The sequence below is a fragment of the Pseudophryne corroboree genome, chromosome 5, assembly GCF_028390025.1.
Source record: "Pseudophryne corroboree isolate aPseCor3 chromosome 5, aPseCor3.hap2, whole genome shotgun sequence".
Classification (NCBI taxonomy): domain Eukaryota; kingdom Metazoa; phylum Chordata; class Amphibia; order Anura; family Myobatrachidae; genus Pseudophryne; species Pseudophryne corroboree.
Genome location: NC_086448.1, coordinates 433745686 through 433758150, shown reverse-complemented (window position 1 = coordinate 433758150; position 12465 = coordinate 433745686).

The following is a 12465-nucleotide window of genomic DNA, read 5'->3' as shown; positions in this document are numbered from 1 at the left end:
GTAGGTTTGTGAGTGGTTTCAAACTCATCAATTTGGGACCTGATAGTCATTAACTCTTTCGTCACCTCCTCTATCACCAACAAGATGAGATCATAGGAACATTTATTTAAAATGGCTATCCATTTCTTGCAGAAAGTGGCATTGAGCCTGCCAATAGTTGGAATGTTCCTTATCCTGAAACCACGTGGTATTTTACCATCCCGATGGTAATCAGACAGTGTCACCCCATGGTAGTAATAATCTTGTTCACGCTTTTTGAGCTTCAATAGCTCTCTATACAGATTTATGTTCTCAATGTTGCCTCCAGTCACTGACAAATTATCCTTAAAACGGATGTTAATAGCGTCATTATCCGAATAACTGAAAGTCTCTCCAGGGGTTAAATCAAACCCAGCCAGTAATACATCTGTATCAGTGTCGGCAGCTGTCGACATTATAACAGGGGTGAAGCAAACCACAGTGCTGGAATATGTGTTAGAAACCACACGTGCACACCCAATCTGTTGTCCCAGTGTGTAGCAATGGATGCTGCAGCAAACACCCAATACAACCTGATGCTGGTAAAATATTACGGAGGGTGCCTTCAAAAGCGGTTCATCCAAAGATCAAACGCTAAAATAGTAACACAGTCAAGCGGCACTCCTTCCCCAATGAAATGAACATTAACAGCCGGTGCCCTCCATAAAAAACCTGCACGGTTCCCCACTCATGTATAGAAGTCGTCCGGCGGCACTCACGGCAATAAAGACAAACAAGCAGCTCCAATCAGCCAACGTTTCAATGTTATTTGTTCAACATTTTCGTCAGGGCATAATACATTAACAAACATCACATACCTTTATACCATCTTGAAAGTGCTCTCGATGAGATGGTCAGTAAGTTTAAAAACAGGGGATATTGTCCTAGAGAGTTAGCACGCACCAAGAATCGGGTCCTTAAAATTTCCAGATCGGATTCACTGTTGCCAGTGGCCAGAAACAATCAGTCAAAGTTTGTTTGGGTTAGCAAATTCAATACTGCAAGCACCAAAATTAATAGGGTGACTAAAGCATTCTGGCCGGTCATTCAATCTGACCCTGCTCTCTCTAATTTACGTGATCAAAGGATAATGCCAGCCTACAAGAGGGGTAGAAATATCCGTGATTATGTGGTAAAATCTGGTATTCAATTTCCATCATCTGTAGATACACAGAATAAATCATTTTTGAATCAGCAGCGCAAAGGCTGCTTCAAATGCCTAGGCTGCACTACGTGCAGCCATATGATAGCAGGCGATTCTTTTCATCACCCCTATACCGGTAAAAAGTTTAACATTCGTCACAGAGTCACGTGCAGTACGAAGTTTGTGATTTATCTTCTCAGTTGCCCATGTGGGTTGCACTACGTGGGCAAAACTGAGAGTACGTTTAAGGAACGCATGGCGAACCACCGTTCATCGATAAGGGCCGCATTATTGTCAGGGAAAAGTGATCTACCGGTCCCCAGACACTTTGTAGAAGCCCGCCATTCTCTAGCGACTTTACGCCACCGGATAATAGATCATATCCCCCCGTTAAAACGTGGGGGAGATCGGGGTTTGCGTTTGTTACAGGCAGAATCCAAGTGGATTTTCCTATTGGATACTCTGTCCCCCCGTGGGTTAAACGAACAGTTAGGTTTGTCATGCTTTTTATAAAAAATGTGTTCTTGCAACCATGTTTATGACGTGTATGTATATCTTTTGGCGTCAGTTGTGCCGATTGAACATCGTTTTTATGACATACTTTTCTATTTTTATTGATGAAATCTCTTCTGTTATTACACATCGCTAATGTTAGTGTTACTATGTACTACAGGCAGGCAGCTACAGTGTACTTTGTTGAATATGTGTAACATTACTGTTTGTGGTTTTTGTCTTTTTTATTTCAGCACTTTGCACTTTGTACAATTTTGGTGCTCTGGTCCCTCCGTACCTACTTGGTGTCCGGGCGCACCGTGATGACGTCACTTTATCGAGCGTGGCGCGCGGACGGCGGGAGGAATGGACGGATCAGTGATGGTATAAAGGTATGTGATGTTTGTTAATGTATTATGCCCTGACGAAAATGTTGAACAAATAACATTGAAACGTTGGCTGATTGGAGCTGCTTGTTTGTCTTTATTGCCGTGAGTGCCGCCGGACGACTTCTATACAATTTTATATATATATATATATATATATATATTAAACTGGTGGTGATTAATTAAACTGGTGGTCAGGTCACTGGTCACACTATCAGCAACTTGCAAGTAGTACTCCTAAGCAGACAATCACAATATATACTGGTGGTCAGTGTGGTCACAATGGCAGTGTGGCACTCTGGCAGCAAAAGTGTGCACTGTACGTTAAAATATGTACTCCTGCTCTCAGACTCTAACTGCACCCCACTGTCTCCCCCACAAGTCAGATATACAGTCACACTATCACTTCAGCAAGTAGTAGTACTCCTCCTAATGCTCCCCAAAATTACTAAAGTAAATACTGTGTCTCTCTCTACTCTAGTCTCACTCTCTTCTCTATAAACGGAGAGGACGCCAGCCACGTCCTCTCCCTATCAATCTCAATGCACGTGTGAAAATGGCGGCGACGCGCGGCTCCTTATATAGAATCCGAGTCTCGCGATAGAATCTGAGCCTCGCGAGAATCCGACAGCGGGATGATGAAGTTCGGGCGCGCTCGGGTTAACCGAGCAAGGCGGGAAGATCCGAGTCGCTCGGACCCGTGTAAAAAAACCTGAAGTTCGGGCGGGTTCGGATTCCGAGGAACCGAACCCGCTCATCTCTAATATCTAATCCAACGTGCAATAGTCTGCTTGGAAGCAGGACAGCCAATCTTGTTGTGATCATACAGGACAAACAGAGCCTCTGTTTTCCGTATACGAGCTGTTCTAGCAACATAGATTTTCAAAGCTCTAACCACATCTAGAGACTTTGAATCAGTGAATGTGTCAGTAACTACTGGCACCACAATAGGTTGGTTTATGTGAAAGCAGAAACCACCTTTGGAAAAAAATGTTGGCGAGTTCGCAACTCTGCCCTATCTTCATGGAAAATCAGGTAAGGGCTCTTGTGAGACAAGGCCCCCAATTCAGACACCCGCCTTGTGGATGCCAATGCCAAAAGCATCACCACTTTCCAAGTGAGAAACTTCAACTCTATCTTTTGTAGAGGCTCAAACCAATCCGATTGAAAGAACTGCAATACCACGTTAAGGTCCCATGGTGCCACTGGAGGTACGAATGGAGGCTGGATGTGCAGAACCCCTTTCATGAAGGTCTGAACCTCTGGAAGAGAGGCAAATTGTTTTTGGAAGAACACTGACAAGGCCGAAATCTGGACCTTGATTGATCCCAATCGGAGGCCCACCTCCAGACCATCCTGCAAAAAATGGAGAAAACGTCCTCAGTGAAACTCTTCCGTAGGAGCTTTCTTGGATGCACACCAAGACACATATTTTCTCCAAATACGGTGGTAATGTTTCGACGTTACTCCCTTTCTGGCCTGAATAAGGGTGGGAATGACCTCATTGGGAATAACCTTCCTGGCTAGGATACGGTGCTCAACAGCCATGCCGTCAAACGTAGCCGCGGTAAGTCTTGGTACACACATGGCTCCTGCTGCTGAAGATCTGGGTACCAAGCTCTTCTTGGCCAGTCTGGGGCAATGAAGATTGCTCCAACCCTTGTCTTTCTTATGATCCTGAGTACTTTTGGGATCAGCGGAAGTGGAGGGAAAACATACACTGACGGAAACACCCACTGGGTCACTACTGCATCCACTGCTTCTGCTTGAGGGTCTCTCGACCTGGAACAGTATCCCTGAAGCTTCTTGTTGAGACGAGACGCCATCATGTCTATTTGAGGTACTCCCCAAAGACTTGTCACCTCTGCGAAGACTTCTTGGTGGAGGCCCCACTCTCCTGGATGGAGATCTTGTCTGCTGAGGAAGTCTGCTTCCCAGTTGTCTACTCCCAGAATGAATATTGCCGACAGAGCTTGTAGATGTTTTTCTGCCCAGCAGAGGATTTTTGTCACCTCTGCCATTACCGCTCTGCTTTTCGTTCCACCCTGCCTGTTTATGTATGTGACTGCTGTTACATTGTCCGCCTGGATCTGCATGGGACTGCCTTGAAGAAGATGTACCGCTTGTTGAAGGCCGTTGTAAATGGCTCTTAGCTCCAGAACATTTATGTGAAGGCAGGCTTCCTGTTGTGACCAACGTCCCTGGAAGTTTTCTCCCTGAGAGACTGCTCCCCAGCCTCGGAGACATGCATCTGTGATTACTAGGACCCAGTCCTGAATCCCGAACCTGCGTCCCTCTATTAGGTGAGAGCTGTGCAACCACCACAGGAGCGAAATCCTGGTTTTTGACGACAGGATTATCTTTCTGTGCATGTGTAGGTGTGACCCCGACCACTTGTCCAACAGGTCCACTGGAATACTCTGGCATGGAACCTGCCAAACTGTATGGCCTCATAGGCCGCCACCATCTTCCCCAACAACCGAATGCACTGATGGATCGACACACTTGATGGTTTCAATATCTGTTTTACCATTTTCATGATTTCCAGAGCCTTTTCCAGCAGAAGAAATACTCTCTGAACTTCTGTGTCCAGAATCATCCCGAGGAAAGACAACCTTGTCATCGGTTCCAACTGTAACTTTGGGTAATTTATGATCCACCCGTGTTGTTGGAGTATTGACAGGGAGAGGGATATGTTTTGTAATAACTGCTCTCTGGATCTCGCCTTTATCAGGAGGTCGTCCAGATAGGGGATTATATTGACTCCTTTCTGACGAAGGAGGACCATCATCTCCACCATCACCTTGGTGAATACCCTCGGCACCGTGGAGAGACCGAAAGGTAACGTCTGGAATTGGTAATGGCAATCCTGAATCGCGAATCTCAGATAAGCCTGGTGAGGAGGATAAATGGGAACATGCAGGTAAGCATCCTTTATGTCCACCGACACCAAGTAGTCCCCCTCCTCCAGACTGGCAATCATCGCCCGAAGTGATTCCATCTTGAACTTGAACCCTTTCAGAAAGAAATTCAGATCTTTTAGATTTAGCATCGGTCTGACCGAGCCGTCCGGCTTCGGAACAACAAAGAGGCTTGAATAAAAAACCCCGCCCTTGTTGTGACAACGGTACCAGAACTATGACCTGGTCTTGACATAATTTTTGAATTGCCGCTGTTACTGCTTCTCTCTCTGGCAGAGAAGCTGGCAAGGTCGATTTGAATACTATTTGCAACACCCAGGGGTCCAGGCCAGACAGAATTCAATCCTGGCTGAAGAGTTTGAGACGTGCCCCCACCCGAGCGGCCTCCCGCAAGGGAGTTCCAGCGTCATGCTGGGGATTTGGCAGAATTAGGTGTAGACTTTTGCTTTGGGGAACCTGGAGCCAGTGTGAGCTTCTTTACCCTTCCCCTTCCCCTACCTGCAAAGAAGGGGGAACCTCTCATCTTTTTGTATTTATTGGGACGAAAGGACTGCATTTGCGGGTGATAGGTCTTTTTTGCCGGTGCAGGCGCAGAGGGCAAAAATGTTGACTTACCTGCGGTAGCCGCCGAGACTAACGCATCCAGGCCATCGTCAAATAAGGCCTCACCTTTATATGGGAGAGCCTCCATGTTTCTTTTGGAATCTGCATCCGCGTTCAACTGGCGAATCCATAACGCCCGCCTAGCCGATACTGCCATGGTAGCGGCTTGTGAACTCAAGAGTCCAATATCCTTCATTGCTTCCAGCATGTAGGCGGCAGCGTCCTTGATATTCCCTAACTTAAGGAGTATCTTATCTTTATCAATTGTGTCAATTTCTGATGACACGCTTTCTGACCATTTTTAAATAGCGTGACTCACCCATGCGCAGGCAATAGTGGGCCTGAGCAGTGTACCATTGGTAACATAAATGGATTTCAATGTTGTTTCCATTTTGCGGTCTGCCGGCTCTTTAAGAGAAGCCGTGCCAGAAGCAGGGAGAATTACTGTACCTTCTTTGTCAACCTGGAAAGTACACTGTCTAACACGGGGGGTGACTCTTATTTTTTCCTGTCTTCAACCGGGAAAGGATAAGTTATGTGAATCCTTTTGGGAATACGACATTTTTTATCAGGATTCACCCACATCCCTTCAAACAGTGCATTTAGTTTGTGTGAAGGAGGGAACGTGACTTTAGATTTCTTCTCCTTACATAAATAAGCTTTCTCCTGAGCTACAGGGGTGCTTTCTGTAACCTCCAACACATCCCTTATAGCCACAATCATATATTGTATACTTTTTGCAAATTTATGATCTATCTCTCTGGATTCACTATTGTTGACACAAGAATCAGAATCCGTGTCGGTATCAGTGTTTACAACATTTGCAAATGGTCTCTTATGTGACCCAGAGGGGCCGCCTGCATAAGGAATAAAAGCATCCTGAAAAATCACATCTTCCACAGATTTTCTCCAGCATGCAGCCTTAGATTCAGACTTATCTAATCTACGGTTAATCAGATGCATACTGTCACGTAGCTCTTTCACCCATGCAGGCTCTTGGTACCGGTAGCGCCACCACATTACAACTCTGTGTCCCTAATATGGCTTCCTCCGGGGAGGAACTCCCTGCCTCAGACATGCCTCACACGTGTACACCACACTCACAGACACACTGGGGATTATTTTGGGGACAGACCCACAGTAAAATATGTCAGAGGGACACAGGATAGGAGCAGCCAGTTCACAAACCCAGCACCAGTATTGCCTGTGAACACAGTATGTCCACAGCCCAAAAGCACTTTTAAATAGTAATATACACTATCAAATGCACCACAATCGCTTTGTGCCCCCCCTTTATAGCACCCTGTACTTGTCAGAAGTGGTGGAGAGGACCAGCGTGTTCTCTGCAGCCTGAGGAGAGAGAAAATGACGCTTAGTAGTGTGCTGGCTGCCTGAGGAAGAAGCTCAATGGCGCGCCTTACACTCAGTATATTGACTTATTATTTATACTGGCGGGGGTAGGGCTGTGCCAGCGGCATCTTATGCCCCCTCTTAGCCAGTTTGAGGTATTTTTCTTGCTGCCCAGGGCGCCCGCCCCCCCCGCTCCGGGCACCCTGCAGTGCCAGTGTTTGTGGGCAGCAATGGCGCGCTGCGCTCCCGCCAGCCACGCCGCACCTCGGCTGTCACTCACTTGATTGAAGATCATTCTTCTCATACTCACCTGTCTTCTGACTTCTGGCTCTGTGAGGGGGGTGACGGCGTGCTGTGGGAGTGAGCATCTAGACATGGCAATCGTTCAGTTCCATTCAGGAGCTAATGGTGTCCTGTCAGCCAAAATCAGAGCCATTAAACGCTGAGGAAGTCCTCAGTCCCAGGAAGCAGGGAGTCTGATGCCAGCAGATCTCCCTGAAAATAAAAAAACCTAACATAAGTCTTTTCAGAGAAACTCAGTAGAGCTCCTCAGAGTGCATCCAGTCATCCTGGGCACATTTCTAAAACTGAGATCTGGAGGAGGGGCATAGAGGAAGAACCAGTTCACACCCAATGAAAAGTCTTTAGAGTGCCCATGTCTCCTGCGGATCCCGTCTATACCCCATGGTCTTGATGTCGCCCCCAGCATCCTCTAGGACGTATGAAAAATACAAATTACAAAATATTGCACTGTAATATGAGTACAGGGTTGCTTAAAATATTTGCTGTGATCACTGTTAATATTTTATTTGTAGTTGCTGGTTGTTTGATTGGTACCCTGGTAACAGTAGGCTAGCACTGGCCCTCTATAAACTATACACATATCAGTATTAAATATGTCTGCAACTAATATCAAACAACATTGGGGTACATTTACTAAGATGGGAGTTCTGTTTAAGATGGGATGTTGCCCATAGCAACCAATCAGATTACTGGCATTATATTCTAGAAGGTTCTAGATAAATGAGAAGTAAAATATGATTGGTTGCTATGGGCAACATCCCATCTTAAATAGAACTCCCATCTTAGTAAATTTACCCCATTGAATCCAGTATTCAGAATCACCCTGTTGACGTGTTCCATAAATGCATACTCCTTCCATATTATTTATATACATATCCACAATTGTCCTATATTATTTATATGCATCACAACCTGTGACCTTTATTTAAATCATAGCCCTTCACATATATCACAGTCCTATAACACTAGCATTACTGTACACGTCTAATCACACATATGCAGTATTTACCACTCACTGTTCCAATAACAACACTTCATCCAGTCACTATATAACCACAAAGCACATGGTATTCCCACATAGCACACTGTATTTCAAAATAACACACTATACCAGTGGTTCTCAAACTGTGTGTCATAGCACTCTGGGGTGCAGTGAGGCTCTTGCAGGGATGCCTCGGGTTGGTGATCCAGGCCCAAATCAAATGAATTATGATCAAAGTGATTGGCAGATACTAACCAATCATAACACATGTGGACAATTATCTGTACACTACCACGTAACTGACCCTAAGGATGACAGGTAAGCACAATTTAGTTAATTTAATATATATTTTTTTTTAAATTTATCAATACATTTTTTTATCCTAGAGGTGACGTGAAACATATGCTGATACTCAAGGGCTCCATGATTCAAGAAAGTTTGGGAACCACTGCACTATACCATGAATCATCCAGATAGCCCAAGTGCATTCACCTGAACCTTGGTACTATTGTACAAGGAATCAAAGATAGTATCTTCTTTACATTCCCACTCTTATTGGGACCCTGAAACAATGGTACAAATTGAAATCCAACCAACTTCTTATTGTTCTCTACTCAGTGATACCAGTATGCAATGGTGGATTTTACCTAAGGGCTGCATGGAATTTTCCCCCCAATATCCTATTGAGGCTGAAATAGCGATTTTCACAAATCTGCTAATGCTAAAAATCTCATGTGAAGAGCCGCACAAACAGGATAAAAAACGCCCACCGATGCATTCAAATCTGCATAGGCATTAGCAGAATAGCAATGCATACACAAAAAACTAGCATAATCAACAGTTGCGGCTGACCCATGCCTACTCAAAACAATGTGAATGCAGTCACACCGTGTGCCATGTATTTCAACGCATCATTTGCAGATGACGTTAGATACACACCTTAAAAAGGGCCATGAAACGCAAGCGTTTTCCCAACCACTCCCCACAAACGCCATGTTACTACCCACAAATGGTCACTTCCTGTCAATCAAATTGCATTCTCCTTACAATTAGGCTGCATGTGCAGAGCAATCGCATTTTGACCTTGGCACACGCGCTATGCGTTTTCGCATGGCACATGTGCAGTCTGCCAATAAATGAACAGTGCATGCATTCTCACATTAGCAAATGATAGTGAATCAAGCCCAAAGTCCTTAGTGTGAGCCCACAGTGGTAGGGTTGCTCTGAGTCTAGGAGGTATTTAATTGGGAATGAGTTTTGGGGCACAAAAAAACCTTACGGATCTTACTTACTAGCCCAGTGGTCTACTGTGGTGGCAGCTGCTCCCAGTCATCTCTGCTCCATCTTTCTTCTGGGGCTGCTGGGAGGTGAAGGAGCTGCTGGGAGGAATGGTGGCTACTGAAAGATGTAGTTCTACCTGCTGCTGCCTCTGCACACACAGATCGGGCACACACATACATACACACGCTCACACACACTCACACATACATACCACATACCCTGCTGCAGAAGACTAGCCCATTGGGATCTGAGTAAATAAGGACTAATTAAGCTAATTGGAAACTTCCAATTGCTCAATTAGTCATGTGGGGAGGGGAAGGGGGTATTACTGCCAGTGGTGCTTGAGCAAGCCCTTATTATTTTTCCAAAAAATAACGATTTTAGGAAAAATCAGACTTGCTCTGTGGGTGCATGAAAAATTACATGGTGATTTCTTTGGAAATAACCACACATTTTTATCTTACAAGTAAATAGTAAAAAAAAGGCAGATCTTAAAAAACATGTGCACAATTGAATATGCCCATAAATTTGTGTCACCTTTAAAACATTCAAATCATTGTACAAAAATAATACTAATGCTGAAGAACAAGCTGTGTGTTCATGAACCTCACAAATCCCAGAGGAGAGTCTAAGGATGTCCACGGGCGCTATGTGTGACATTTTTGATTCTGACACTGTAATCCTAGAGATGCCTCCTTCCACAATTTTTAAACTGTCTGCAAATGTGGGGATGAGTTGTAATAAAAGTAAGTATGGTGATGGTTTAGAGAAATTAATAATGCTACTGTGGAAGTGCAATAGGATGAGGGAGATATTTGTGTATCTGACGCAAATGAGGATGTTTGAGGATGTTGATGATGCATGTGTTAGACAAGAATGATTTGATAAAATTAAACATGAGAATGTTGTTGGTGTCTAAGTAAGTCTGCCACCATCGGCAACAGTTCTTGTGAGTGATAACAATAAGAACATTGTCATGCCTGGGCATAAGACTAAAAAATATTGTTTCCCAAATTATAACATTTTATAAAGCACCTGTACCATTTGTAAGTCCAAAGTAAATAGAGGTAGGGACGTTAACCATCAAGGCATTTCCTCCCTGTTATATAATTTGCCACAATTTCATGCTAATTGTTTATCAAAATCTGAAAAATCCTATAAAAATTAACAAGCATACCAGCATCAGTTTACAGCAGCATGGAAAGATGCATATGCAATCTCCATTGCCAACATCTTCATGATCAATCTCCTCATTAATGATGTAGCAGCTAGTCCTCATGCATCCAATTTGTAAAGGCTAACTGAATCCTCTCCTGTCTACGTTAACCCAGAAGACTTAATGTATTCTAGTGGTGCTGCTGGTGGTGGACTCTTCATCCCAAAGGGGACCAACAAAATTAAAAGTTTCAAACAACAACCCACTGTGAAACAAGCATTTGCAAGAGAAGTCAAGTTTGAACATCACTGAAGACATGATGGCTATGATAGCATTAGATCTGCATCCAATATCTGCAATCAATGTATCTGGCTTTAGACAATTAGCTAAGGTCATGTGTCCCCACCACCAATTCCATTTACCAGAGGAACAATTCCTCAGCTGCACCAGGACACTAAAAAAAACACCTTTTTTCTGGTCTAGATAATGACATTGTACCAACTTTCCACTTAATTACAGATACAGTATGTGAACAAGTGGTACTGGCCAAACTAAAGATTACAACACCTCCAGCAGCAGCAGTGGCAGTATTTAACATACAATGCAAGTTTATTCACTGGCAGGCTACTCTCTGTATAGTGGCTACACTAAAAGGCATAACAGGGTCATTCTATGCTACGCAAGTAACACAGTATGACATACATTAAAAAAAACTTGGTGGTTCAGAATTTCTTAAAAAAGGACATGCGCATACAAGATATGCTAACTGTGGCCCAAAAAAATTGTGGATGTTTTCAGCATTAAACAACCACATGAAGAAGATTTAAGTGGCTGCAACAGTAGTTCAATTTGCCATGCCACCAATTGAAGCAAGAGGTAGTAACCAGATGGAATTCCACCTCTATATGCTTCAGTGATTAGAAGAATCACAACAAGCTATCCAAGTGACATATAAGACCATGAGATAGGGAGAGGAGTGGGTAATTTCCTTAATGAAACTTGTGGAAAACCAGCTCGTATCAGGCCATATCTCTCCCAGAGTGCAACTAAACTCATCATCCACTCACTGGTCATCTCACGACTTGACTACTGCAATGTTCTCCTCACTGGCCTCGCTTGCTCCCATCTTACTTCCCTCCAGTCTGTCCTGAACTCCGCAGCTAGGCTTATCTTCCTCTCCCGCCGCACCACATCTGTCACTCCCCTTCAACAAAATCTACACTGGCTCCCATTCCCCTACAGAATCCTCTTCAAACTCCTCACCCTCACATACAAGGCCATCTCTAATTCCACTGCTCCCTACATCTCCAACCTCCTCTCCCTTCATACTCCCTCCCACCCCCTACGGTCGACCAATGACCGTCGCCTCTCCATTGTGCTGGTCACTGCTTCCCATGCTCGTGTTCAAGACTATGCCCGTGCTGCACTCCTTCAGTGGAACGCACTCCCCCGCTCCATTAGACTCTCCCTGACCTTGAAAAGCTTCAAACGGGCACTAAAAACCTACCTATTCATCAAAGCATACACTCCTGATGCATAACCCAGTCCTGAAGCCGCGCCTCCACCCCCCTGCCTCATGCCATGAACATCTCAGCCTTGCTTGCATACTGCCATCAGGCTACCTTCCGCTTGCCTGCACCTCTTGTCATCTGTCTGTCGCCCCTCCCCACTAGATTGTTAGTTCTTTTGAGCAGGGCCCTCTTTCCTCTTGTTATCTAAGCCCTTGTCTCGACACATTTCACTCGCAGCTCTCTCCTACTCAACGATCATCTTTACCCTGCTAGTAAAGGCTCATCTCCATCTATGGCCACCAGCCTCTAGTAGTACGA